Genomic DNA, 12,666 nt, shown 5'->3' with positions numbered 1-12,666 from the left:
CAAAATTTTAGAGTCATCTTTGATTCCTCTTTCACTCTCATACCTCAAATTTACTTGATCAAGAAATTCTATTGGAATGGTGCTGAGAAAACTGGACATCCATAGATAGAAGAATGAAATGTGACCTCTATCTTTCACCCTGCACAAAAGTCAACTCAAAATGGATCAGACTTAGAAATTAGACCAGAAACTCTGCAACTGCTAGAAGAAAATGTAGGCCCAACACTTCAACATATTGGCTCATGAATTAACCTCTTTAACAAGACTCCTAAAGCACAGAAATAAAACCAAGAATCAATAATTGAGACAACATCAACCTCTAATTAAAAAGCTTCTGCACAGCAAAGAAAAGAAGAACAGATCCCACAGAGTGGGAGATCTTTGCCACCTGCTCCTCAGATAGGGCATTAATATCCAGAATCTATAAAGAACTCAAAACACTTAACACTCAAAAATAAATAGCCCAATTAATAAATGGGCAAAAGAACTAAACAGACACTTCTCAAAGGAAGAAATACAAATGGCCAACAAATATATGAAAAAAATTTCTATCAACTCTAGCAATTAGGGAAAGGCAAATCAAGTGAGAATTCATCTCATTCCCGTTAGAATGGCATTTATCAAAAGTACAAATAGTGATAAATGTTGGCAAGTATATAGGGGGGAAAGCACATTCATATGTTATTGGTGGAGCTGCAAATTAATGCAACCACTCTGAAAAGCAATATGAGGTTTCTCAAAAAACTAATAATGGAACACTCTATGACCCAGCCACACCAATCCTCAGTACATACCCGAAAGATCTAAAATCAGCATCTTGTAGAGATACAGCCACATCAATATTTATAGCAGCACAATTCACATGGGCCAAGCTATAGAACCAATTTAGGTGCTCTTCAACAAATGAATGGTTAAGGAAAAAAATACACACACACACAAAATGAAGTATTACTAGCCATAAAGAAGAATGAAATTATGACATTTACTAATAAATTGATGAAACTAGAGACTATCATACTAAGTGAAATAAGTAAGACCCAGAAAGTCAAACATCAAATGTTTTCTCTTATGTGCAGAAGGTAGTCCAAAATAGGAAAAAGAGACAAAAGAAAAAGAAATCAAGGGGTAAAGGGGATTCTACCAAAGTAGAAGAAAGATCAGTGGAGTAGAGGAAGGGGATTGACAGGGAGGAAGGAGGGAACAGATATGAGAAGAACAGTGGAATGAGACTGACCTAACTTTCCTGTGTACATATATGAAAACACCACAGTGAATCTCACCATTATGTATATCGACAAGTCACTAATTTAATTATATGTAAGTAAATAGCATAAAGATCAGTAGAGTAGAGGGCAGGGAACAGGGGAATGGAGGAGGGGAAGGAAAGGGGAAATAATAGGGACTTTACTAGAGCAAATTATATTCCGTGCTTTTATAATCATGTCAAAATGAATCCAAATGTTATGTATAACTACAAAGAACCAATATAAAAAAGGAAAAAAAGAAAAAAGAAAGAAAAGAAATTCTGTTGGTTCTAACTTGAAAATATATCAGCACTGCTCACCTTCTCTATGACTCTCATCTAGTCTGAGATCTTCATCCTCTATGTGGATTAATACAATAGACTCCATTAGTCTCCCTGCTTCTGTTTTTTCTTCCTACAGTCTACTGCCAACCATGTAGCCAAAGTCCCTTTAAAATATAAATCAGGCTGAGTGTGGTAGCACACACTTGTAATTCCAGCAGCTTGGGAGTCTGAGGCAGGAGGATCGCAAGTTCAAAAGCAACCTCAGCAATTTAGCTTAGGACCTAAGCAATTTAGCAAGACTCTGTCTCAAAATGAAAAATAAAAAGGACCAGAGATGTAGCTCAGTAGTTAAGTGCCCCAGGTTCAATCCCCAGTACTAAAAATAAAACAAACAAATATCAGACTATCTTTACAGTCACTTTTGAGGCCCCCAGGCCTCTCAGAGTTACATAACCATTGTCACTTCCTTCCTTCAAGTTTAGTCAAATGTTAGCTTTAAAAAAAAAAAATTATAGTTGTAGATGGACAGCATGCCTTTATTTTATTTGTTTATTTTTATGTGGTGCTGAGGATCGAATCCAATGCCTCGCACTTGCTAGGCAAGCGCTCTAACACTGAGCCACAACTCCAACGCAAATGTTAGCGTCTTAATAAGGCCTATGTTGAACATCTTATTTAACTGATCATTCTCCAAATACCCTATTCTCTTTTCTAATATTTTGCTCTTACTTTTATTTATTATACTCATTGTTCACTGTCTTTTTTCCTTCAACTAGAACATAAGTTCCACCTGAACAAGATTTATTTGCTAAAAATCTTACCATACATCTGAAACAATGTCTGGCACACATCATGGATTGTTAAGTGAATGAGTAACTACAAAGTGTCTGTTAAGTAATTTGAGATTACTCAATAGTAGTATAGGAACAAGCAGGACACGTGCTTACACTAGTTATAAAGTTTTCTCTGCATGGCGTGTATTTGTTTGTTAATACTCATATATAAGGAAATTTGCAACAGGGTGAAAATAGCAGCGGAATTACTATCAAAGCTTGGATGATTCCTGGCCTCTCACCACTTCCTACTTGTGTGACCCTTACAAAATTCTATTTAGGGACCGATAAGGCATCTACCTGTAAAATAAAAATATTTGCCCTATTGGCTTCATGGGGCTGTTAGAAGATGAAATGAATTGTTCAGCAAGCTGCGATAAGCTACCCAAACAGTTATTTAAGCAAAGCAAGACTTGAACTTCTCAATAATATTGATTGCCATCATGCAATCTACAGAAATTTCTCTCCAGGGTATTCGGTGCCCTCTGTGCTGCCAGTCACATTCTTAACCTTTATGTTCTCCAGCGCTGACAGTGAGAAATCTCTGAACTCCGTTACCCTGTTCAGGTTAATTACCCTCTCTTTTCCTTTCCATTTTAGGAAGATGGACAACAGGTGCTAAGTTCCCTGCTCTCTGATCTGTGCTGACTCAGGCAACTTCTTAGTTTCCCCAGGGAGGCAAAAAGAGCAGTAACAACATGTGTCTCAACATCAGCATAGCTTTACCAGAGCTTCAGTGGATGGTCTCTCCTGGAAAGTACAAAGATTAAGCCTCTTCCATCACATGAAGAACAGGGGGCAAACATGTGATTCAGGAGACCTTGAGTTCTCAACATATGGCTCTGTCAAAGGAGGGACCTGGGACAAGTCCTTTGGATCTTATCACAAAAAGGATGCCGCCATTGTTATCCCAGTGACTTTTGGCATAGAGTTATTTGAGGGTAAGAAGTGGAAAGAGTCACCAGGACAAAGAGGGGGTTTATTTTTAGTTTTTGAGGGTTTGGGTATATTTAGGAGTGAAAAAATAAGAATTCATGCCAAAACACTCGGCAGAAATTGCCATTGGTTGATATTTGCATTAGACAAATTATCCTTTTCATCAGATGAAAAGTAGCATGTAATTTATGATCTATAAAAATACATTAATTTTTAGTACACGGCAAGAAAGGGCTTCTTTTTTTTTCTAGGGGGACGGTTCTCTGTGTGCCTGGGATTGAACTCAGGGTTGCTCAACACTGAGCCACATCCCCAACCCTATTTTGTATTTTATTTAGAGACAGGGTCTCACTGAGTTGCTTAGTGCTTCCATTTGCTGAGGCTGGCTTTGAACTAGCAATCCTCCTGCCTCAGCCTCTCAAGCCCTGGGATTACTGGTGTGCTCCACCTGGCCGGCCAAGAAAGGGATTTCTTAAAACATGTGAGTTTAAGTTCTAAACTGAATCTTTTCAGTCACGCAGTTTATCAGTGACTCTAAATACACTGATTTAGAGACAGTCAAAAGATGACATGAGAGGCCCTCTTTGACCCACTGGGAAAATGGCTTGCTCCTGTTTATGGAAAGATTTAGGATGGCACAAATAATCCTGTTAATGTACTTTCCTGACTTTTTTGTTTAAACAGTAACACATCCTTATTTTGAATTTTAAATTTAAGCGCATTACTTGGTCATTTACATATTCTTTATGTCATTCTAAGCAAATCGAAGACACTACCTAGAATTTGTAGACAAATTGTATCAGGAACAGGCCGGTGATAAAATTTCATATGGCTGCAGCTGGTCAAAGGCTGAGCCCTTTTGTGCCGCGAAAGCATCGAATTGTCTGAGAGGCCCCAGGCTGTGGGGCGACTCTGACTGCAGCAGACATCTGACAACCGTTGTGGTACCCTTGAACTTCAACTTCCGAATGAAAATTAAAATTTGTGAGGGTGAAAATTCTGTTTCAAGTCACATATCCTTCCTTGGTCCTGATTAAATCCAAAAAAAAACTCATGCCAACCACCTAAATCACTTGGAAAGCATAAAGAACCCCGGGAAGCTATTTTTACACAATTCACCACCACTGAAATTGGAAGCATTTTTGTTTCACTCATCCTATACCACTTATCCTTTCCGCCCCAAAAGAAAAAGGGTCTAAGACTGCCAAGGAAGATAATCAGAGCAACTACTCCAGGAAAGTGGTCTTTCACACTTCCTGGCGGCACACCAAAGAGAAACAGAACCCAGGAGGGGACCTGAACACTCCTTGAAGAAATACCTGAGCAAGGGAATACGCATGGCTCCTCGTTAGTATAGTGGTTAGTATCCCCGCCTGTCACGCGGGAGACCGGGGTTCAATTCCCCGACGGGGAGGTTCTCATCCTTTTAATATCCCGATATTACTTTTGTAAATTTAACCCTCATGACATTGCTGTCAAACATAAGATGTCGAGACATCCTTTCTAAATGCACAACCATGTATTTTCAAAATGATCACCTTTAGGCTTAAGGCACAGTGTGGAATGAAAATTGACCTGAGAGAAAACACTACATTGTTGACAAAGGCGGAAAGGAAAGCGCAGGTTCTGGCGGGCCCCTAGCTCGCCCTGGGCGCCAGATGGCACCGGTCCGCGCATGCGCAGTGGCTCCCCTGTCGGATCCAACTCAGGGTCACGAACTCACGCGCCATCCGTGGGGGAGGGGAGAGGAAGGACGGCGTCTCCGCCCCTAACGGGCGGGGGCGGGGCACACAAGAACGGAAATGGCTCGATAAAGAAGAGGAAGGAGCGTTTTCTCCTGACCCTGGGGGCCCGCTTAACCGGGTAACCCTATCGCGGTTCCCCGCTGGCTATGTCTCAATCTAGGTAGAGAGCTAGTTGTCGGGGACAGTTGAGCTCTGAAGGAGCCGGTCTCCAGCTCCGACAGATACCGAGTGGAAGGAAAGCAAGAAGAGGCTGGGTTCAGCCGAAGAAGCGCCATGTTATCGGAGTCCTAAGAAACCGCGCGAGCCGTAGCCCAGCAGGACCTCGTGGCGCAACGGTAGCGCGTCTGACTCCAGATCAGAAGGCTGCGTGTTCGAATCACGTCGGGGTCATGGCATTTTTTTTTTTTCTTTCTGAAATTATCCGTTTGTACAATCTTCGATGCGTTCCCGCCATTTTTCGAAAATGATTTTAGTATTAAAAAACAAAAGTCTTCCTCGGTTAAAAGTTATCCTAGTAACCTTTAGTCTGCAGAAAGATAAAGCTTACCACATAGTAAAAAGCCTAAGGATGGTGTTTGTACTGTCTGGTCTTGTACAGTGAGTTTTTTGTTATTACCGAGAATTAAGCCTACAGAGTGGAAGGGTTACCTCTGCATCACTGAGCATATCAGCCCACTGCGGTCCTTTGTAGCGTATATGCAATATACTGTGCTGGCTGCTTTTCCGAAAATGATTTTAGGCCATTTGCCTTTTAAAAGCAAGTACAACAGAGTACTGTTTTGAATATTATGATTTATAAGTTTTAGCCCTTACTGGGTGCCACAGGCACTGTGAAAACCGTACAACGTGTGACCAATATAACATGAGGCTGTGGCACACAGGTTTTAGTGATCTGCCAAGGGTCACCCAAGATTGCAATCAGCTAAGTGACTCCAGATAGCCCTCTAAATGTTTGATTTTAAAAAGGTGGGGGAGTGGGGAACTATTGAAAGAATGTCTTACAAGCTGCAGGATTACATTTTCATCAATTTCAAGTGAGTTGTAACAAGTAACAAGTCACATACCACTTTTGACTGATAATCTCTTTATACTAAAGAGTGCCTTCTTAAAGGTAATGTATACAAATATTTGTTGCACACACACAAAAAAAAAGAAAAGAATAACAGGCTATGAGAAATATTTTTAGGTTTTTATTGGATATTTCTATAAAAGCCCCTGCTCAATATTTTGAAAATATCAAATAATAATTTCTAATGATTCAACCTAGTGTAGCCATATAGCTAGACATTGTATTTTCAGTTGATGTAGTTTGTTTTTTCTCTCTGCTGTTCAATTTGAAAATAGATCCATTTCAACAGATATTTATGAGACCTCCCCAATTATGATGAATCTGGTGTTGTAGATGAGGGTGACAGTAAAATTTACATTGAGTAAATTTTTTTTCTTTTTTGAGGATCAGGAGACATATATTTTAAGCCCCCCTCCCCAGTACTGTGTTTTATGCCACAAAAGTAGCATAAACCAAATGGTATGGGGTGCTAAAAACAGGGAGATTAACTCAGCAGTTATATGAGCTGGTAACAATGTGATACAACCTGCTGTGTCTACATCACAAAAATGTGATTTTATACAAATGAAACAACATGCTTCTTACAAGTGAAGATCAAAGAAGTACTGTTACAGAAATATGCTGTATTTACAAAGGTTCCAGGATGAAGAAAGAAGATTGCTTCTGTTAATGAGCTAAATTGTCCTCCCAAAGTCTTATGTTGAAGCCCTAATCCCCAGTACATTGAAATATGAATATATTGGGAGACAGGCCTTTAAAGAGATGATAAAGTGAAAATTAAGCCATTAGAGTGGCTCCTAATCCAGTCTGATTGGTGTCATCCTTTAAAGATTAAATTTGGACCTACAAACATTAAGTATATATATTATATATATACATACACACTCAGAGGAAAGGCCATGCAAGAACAGAACAAGAAGTCTGTCATATACAAGGTGAGGTTTAGCACCTTAACCTTGTACTTCTAGCCTCCAGAGCTAACACAGCTTCCTTGGAGACCACTTAGTTCTTCAGTATGGCCAGAGAAGAAGGAAAAAAAAACTGGAGAGGTAAACAAGACAGATGACACAGGACCTTTTACATTCTAATTTAGATTTTATTTTGAGGATAATGCAGAGCTATTATTCACAATTTTGATGATACATCAAAATGTTTTCTAAGCTGTAAAGCAGTTTATATACACATTGTTATTAATACTATTATATGCACTGTAAAACTTTCACTTCACTGTTCCCATCTTCTTTCCCAAAGGTGAACATACATGGTTTCTTAGAATGGTCCATTGACTGACTTGCTGTAACTTTTAATTAACCTAAACCCAACACTTCATTTTAACTTGATCTTTATATAGGGTTGATGTGTGGAAAGAAGATCTAGAATACACAGATCCATATCTGAATCCAAATTCTGACTTTGTTCCATTTCACTAAAAATTTTCCAGAGTATTATTATTTTTTTAATTTTTTTTTAGTTGATGGGCCTTTATTTTATTTATTTATCTGTATGTGGTGCTGAGAATCAAACCCAGTGCCTCACACATGTGAGGCAAGTGCTCTACCACAACCCTAGCCATTATGGTTTATTGTTTATCCCCAGCATTACAAAAAAAAAAAAGAAAAAAATGATATTACTTATTCTTAAAAGGGGATTAATTCACTAGTACACAATTGTCTGAGCTATGTATGTCACCTGATAAATAACTGTTCTCTTCTGCCATTATTTGAAATCAGTTACCTAAAATAGATCTGGATAAGTTGATGAAATGGAGTTTGGGGATAGGCAAAATTGAAATATTCTAATTCTGATAAACCAAGTGATTGCTTGACTTCTCACATTAATTTAAAAAGAAAAATATTTGTGGTTTAAATTCATATGTGTTTATTATAAAAATCTTGGAGAAATCACCCATGCCCCACTACCCCTGGGAACTACTACAAACATTTTGGTCCATATGAGGTTAGTATGTTTTTCTTTGAATAGATTTTTAAATATGCACATCTCCACACACACTGTTACATCTATGTTCTTTATAGAACTGCAATCTCCTTCTACATAGTACTCCATTTTTTCTACTTTTTACATAATGTTACTGTGAACATTCTCTCACTTTTTTCTTTTCTTTTCTTGAGGTGCTGGGGATTGAACCCAGGACCTTGTGCATGCGAGGAAGCACTCTACTAACTGAGCTCTACCCCCAGCTCTTCCTCATATTCTTAAACATCAAGAACATGATTTTAATGACCATGAAATATATGGATTTTTATGACCATAATATCATAGATATTTCATAAATTATTTAGCCAGTTCCTTATTGTAGATTTCAGTTTTTATTTTTCACCATTATAAATAATAAAACAACAAATATGAACAAACTCTACTTTTGATTATTTCCTTGGAACAAATTCCCAGAAATGGCTTAAGGGAAATAAACATTTTTTTAAGGATTTTGGCTCTTCTATTTTTGACATCATTTTAAATGTAAACCGATCTTCTGTTTGAAGTGACTTCTTTTTGAAATGACACCCTGAAGTTCATAGTCAATCCCATGAAAAACAAAAAAGTCAGCTGTATATTAATAACATGGGAAATGGAGGCAGTTATCCAAATGATTAAGAAAGCTATGAAAAAGTTTTCTTACAAAATAATTGGAGCAAATTTTTTTTTTTTTTTTTTTTAGTTTTGTCTCATTTATTTTTATGTGATGCTGAGGATCGAACCCAGGGCCCCACACATGTTAGGCAAGTGCTCCACCATTGAGTCACAACCCTAGCCCCTTAGTTCTGTTTTAGCATAGAAATATCTTTCCATTGATTCTCAGGGTTTGGAGCCTTGATATTGTATTTTAAGGATTTTTAATACTTGTTTTAACATAGGAAATCAATTTTTTATTGGATGAATATTATAAAATACATAGCTTCCCCCCCCCCTTAATTCAGAACATTTCACAAAGAAATGAGAGTTTTTAAGCATTGTTATTCTGGCCCTATTGTCAAAATGTCTGGTCAAGGTTGGTGTCATGCATGAGAAAGGGTACTAAAAGAAGCAAGTCTTTGAAATGGGAAGGACCCTGAATACAAATGGTAGAACTTACTTATGATAGTACAAATCTTCAATTGGAAAAAAAGAAAAGATGCAAGAGAAAATGAGGGAAATTTACAGTTCTGGAGGTTGAAGCAGTCTCAACAGATGGTTTTAATTTTCTTAAATATGTGGCAAGGTCACAAGCTGAAAAAGGAAGTGGAGGAAAGGGATGTGAGAAATTTGAGGAGAGAATTAAAGGTAAGAATGGTTAATCCAGAGAATGGAATGACTTTGCCAAATAGTGTTGAGAGCTCCTATGAGGACTAAAGTCTTTTGAATTAAACCAGTCAATCCATTTCATGACTTTTGTACAGCAATATTTGCTGTTCAGATGCAAGTAAGAAAAAATTCAATTGAAGCAGGGTTAAATCCAAGAAAGGTTGAGGTTACTCCAACAAAGAAAGAGGAGAGGCATTGAGTTAAGAGAGTTGAAGATATTTACCAAAATGTTGATCAGGGAGACTGGGGGTATAGCTCAGTGGTAGAGCGCTCTACCACTAGCATGTATGAGGCTCTACTACTAGCATGTATGAGGCTCTACCACTAGCATGTATGAGGCACTGGGTTGGACTCTTAGCACTGCATATAAAATAAATGTCCATCAACAACTAAAAAATGTTGGTCAGGATGAGTTGATAATGGCAGAAGCAGGAAAATAGAAAATGTTAGACTTAAAAAGGATTAATGATTTAGAAGTCTTAGGTTAGGGACACTACAATAAGCTGGAAAAAAAAAAAGGCTAGTGGTTAACAATTGGGATCCTTAAAATTGAGATTTAGAGAGTAAGGTAGGGCTGGAGGTGTGGCTCAATTGGTAGAGTGCCTGCCTCACATGCACAAGGCCCTGGGTTTAATCCCCAGCACCACCAAAACAAAAAAACAAAACTGTAGAGAGTAAGGTAGTTGATTTGGGACATTGGGACAAAGCCAGTTGTCACTCTTCATAAAACATTTCTTCTTTCCGATTCACTTCTGCCTGTGGCCACATTCTGCATACTGGGTCAAAGGCAGCTACAACATCTTTCAGGTTTGGACTAAAAGGACATCACCAGCATTCTTGGGTTCCCAGCTTATAGACAGCAGGTCATGGGTCATAGGTCATTCCCCAATCATGTCTAAAGTAGAAAGCTCCTGGAGTAGTAGATTTCACTTCACTCACAGCTTTTTGCATCTGACCCTTAGGGGATGCCTACAATGATTCTGACCCTACCAGGTACTGTGTGGCCTCCCATGCTTTCCCTTGAAATCTTTTTTTTTTTTTTTTTTTTTTAGAGAGAGAGAGAGAGAGAGAGAGAGAGAGAATTTTTAATATTTATTTTTTTAGTTTTTGGCAGACACAACATCTTTGTTTGTATGTGGTGCTAAGGATCGAACCAGGGCCGCATGCATGCCAGACGAGCGCGCTACCGCTTGAGCCACATCCCCAGCCCTCCCTTGAAATCTTGGTGGAAGCCTCCATCACCCTGTACCTCTTGCTTTTTGTACAGCTACAAAACAAGCACCATGTACAAGATGCCAGGGTTCACCACCAACAGGAAGAATCGACAGGCCCCCTTGGAATGTGAGTACAATGGCTTTTGAGTGCCTGGCAACTGAACCATGGGAAACAATTTCCTAGGCAGCCCTGTGCCAGCAAGGAGTCCTATGGCTCTCTTCTCAAAGCAAAATCTTTCAAATTAGTTTACAATTTTTACACTCTTGAGCCTGGGATGGGTGGGAGTATGGCCAATTCCTTAGAAGTCCTCAAGGCCTAATCCCACAGCCATGATACAAAGCACTTGGCTTCTTTTTAATGGTACTAATCTCTTCAGCAACCACATCCTCCTTGGTCCCAAACTGCAAATTTTAAAAATCTTTCTGCTCTTCTTTTTGCTTCTCATTCTCACTGTAAATCTGGCTCAATTAGCCATCAATAGCCATTGCAGATCCTGAATGCTGTGCTGTCTTATGTGGGGAGCCACAGTGAATGACCACACCTTCCAGTCCTGATGCCTCAAGATTCTGACCAACCACTGCACGCACTGTGGCTTGGGTGGGGTCTAGCTTGGAAAGTAAGGGGTCTTTGTGGGGTGTGCCCCTAGGGTTGAGTAACACTCACCTGCCCTTTTTTGGATAGAACTTTATAAGAACAAGAGTCCCCCCAATAAAAGCTCACTTCCAAACATGTTTTCTCTATCTTGCCAGCCTCTCAGGACTTTCTCTTGCCCTTCCTTTTGGGGAGCCTGAGGCTGAGAGCGGGGAAGCCATCCTGAAGCTTGTGTAAAGGTAAATTGTGTCTGTGTTTTATTTGGTTTCCCTGCAAATTCACAAGAGTCATCTTAATTTCAGCTGCCCATTGCTGGTCTGCAGTCTTGAAATTTCTTCTACCAGATTATTCTGTCACCTTTAAACTCAGCCTCACACAAAGTCTCAGGGCGTGGACAAAACATAGGTAAGTTTTTTGCTAGAATGTAATGGTCTCTAATCCCAGTTCCCAATAGAGTCCTCATTTCCTTTGGAAACTTCATCGGCACAGTCTTTACTTTTGCATTCCTATCAGCATTCTGGTTTTATAAATTGCCACCAGAGTCACCTATTAAGTTCCCCATACAACATGCTAAGCCCAACTTCTAGCCCGATTCTCCAAACTTTTCCTGCAAACCAGTTCCAAAGGTTTCTGAATCACATGGTCAGATACAGTCACAGTAACAATTCCATTTCTGGTACCAATCTTCTGTGTTAGTCAACTGAATTGTTTCACAATTTCAATGGCCGCTTGGACTCATTGATTTGGGACTCTGGCAAGGCGGGACATCATGGTAGAGAGTGCACAGTGGCAGAGAGCAGCTTACCTGAGATGGCCAGAAAGCAGAAAGAGAGGTTCCAGAGACAAAATATACCCTTTAAGGGCCTCTACCTATTTACTTTTTCTTGGCCCCTCCTCCTAAAATTTCTACCACCTTTCATAACCCATTAAGCTATGAATCCATCATTGGATTAATCCATTTATGAGGTCACAGCTCTACTAAAAGGTCCCACCTCAGAACACTGTTGCATTGGGAACAAAGTCTTCAACTCTTGAGATTTTGTGGAGTATTTAATATCTATACCATAGCAAGCCTCACATTTCACACTCATTCAACAGTGTTTATTGTTTGTGTGTGTCTGTGCTAACCACCAAGGGCACCCAAATGAATGAGATGTAGTGAGCCATTTCTCATTGACAAAATGGGAGCAAAGATTTCAGCTTCAAGGTCTATGGACCAATCAAGTGATGCTGATCATGAGACAGTATGTGACATGTATCAGTATTTAGTTAACATCCATTTTCTTCTCCTTTTCTTTTCTTTTCCCCACCACAGTCTCAAAATTCAGCTCCTCAAATGCAAGACCATGTCTGAGAAAGCCCATGTGGGCTTGAGCATCCTGGCTTAGAGTGTGCTCTCTTGCATGCTTCCTTCTCTCCGTCTAGATTCTGATTGGTTTCTGAAGCATT

The 12,666-nt window shown here is 39.3% G+C and overlaps 2 non-coding genes across 2 annotated transcripts; both read left to right on the top strand.

Moving 5' to 3' along the window:
- Positions 1–4,639: 4,639 nt before the first annotated feature.
- Positions 4,640–4,711, top strand: Trnad-guc (transfer RNA aspartic acid (anticodon GUC)). Its single transcript has one exon. It is a non-coding gene; the product is annotated as a tRNA-Asp (tRNA).
- A 649-nt stretch (positions 4,712–5,360) lies between these two features.
- On the top strand, positions 5,361–5,432 carry Trnaw-cca (transfer RNA tryptophan (anticodon CCA)). The gene has a single exon. It is a non-coding gene; the product is annotated as a tRNA-Trp (tRNA).
- Positions 5,433–12,666: the final 7,234 nt, after the last annotated feature.

Source organism: Marmota monax, unplaced genomic scaffold (genome assembly GCF_021218885.2).
Source record: "Marmota monax isolate L192 unplaced genomic scaffold, Marmota_monax_Labrador192_F-V1.1 WCK01_AAM20220418_F8-fsc00036, whole genome shotgun sequence".
NCBI classification, from domain to species: Eukaryota; Metazoa; Chordata; class Mammalia; order Rodentia; family Sciuridae; genus Marmota; species Marmota monax.
The sequence above is the reverse complement of the archived record's forward strand: the minus strand, read 5'-3'. Positions and strand labels throughout refer to the sequence as shown.